The sequence below is a fragment of the Octodon degus genome, unplaced genomic scaffold, assembly GCF_000260255.1.
Source record: "Octodon degus isolate 3935 unplaced genomic scaffold, OctDeg1.0 scaffold00232, whole genome shotgun sequence".
Taxonomy (NCBI): domain Eukaryota; kingdom Metazoa; phylum Chordata; class Mammalia; order Rodentia; family Octodontidae; genus Octodon; species Octodon degus.
Genome location: NW_004524808.1, coordinates 2,356,206 through 2,357,210, shown reverse-complemented (window position 1 = coordinate 2,357,210; position 1,005 = coordinate 2,356,206).

The following is a 1,005-nucleotide window of genomic DNA, read 5'->3' as shown; positions in this document are numbered from 1 at the left end:
TGTAGTGATTTGCCTGTGTTCAGCCTCCCAAGATCTGGGATTATAGGTGTGTGCCACCACGCCGTTTCTCTCTCTTTTTTTTACATTTCAATTTTTTTTCTTAAAAAAGAGTGAGTTGTGTACAGGGAGTTAAATATTTTATAGACAAGAAAAAAAACTTGTTAGAACCAACTTATTCATCATCCTCCTCTTCAACCTCCTCCTCCTCTTCCTTCTTTATCTTGTTTTTTCAGCCTTGACGTCTCCCTTTTTTGCTGTGTCAGGTTCTCCTTTAGCCCTGTAGGCAGCGATGTCCTTTTCATACTTCTTCAGCTTAGCAGCCTTCTTCTCCTATGGCTGCTGTCATCTGCTGCAGTATTATTCCACATTTCTCCAAGTTTTTTCGTGACAACACCAATGGGGAGGCCAGGATATTCTCCTTTGATTTTTGGGTGATACTCAGAACAGAACAAGAAGAAGGCCAAAGGGGCCTCTTGGGCACATCAGCGTCCTTGAACTTCTTTTTTCGTTTCTCCTTTAGGAGGAATGTAAGTTTTCATTCTCATTCATAACTCGCTGTGTCCACTTTTGCCATGTCTTCAAGTTTTCCTCTTTGTTTAGCAGACATGGTCTTCCACCTCTCTGAGCACTTCTTAGAAAACGCTGAGAAGTTAACGGAAGCATCTGGGTGCTTCTTCTTGTGCTCCTCTCAGCAAGTTTGCACAAAGAGTGCATATGATGTCATCTTGCCTCTCAGCTTCTCAGGATCTCCTTTGCCTATGTTTACTTGTTTTCCTCAGCAAGGTACAGAGTCGCCCAGTGCCCGTCCAGCTCTCACTTGCCCCAGTGCTGTCTCTATGGAGCTCAATATACTGCAATGGCTGTTAGACTAACCATTTCTTTGGGGAAATATCTATGCAAATCATTTCCAGTTTTTAAAAATTGAGTAATTTCATTTTTTTTTGTCATTGAGTTGTAAGCATTCTTTATACAATTTGGTTACAAGTTTCTTTTTTTTTTTTTTTT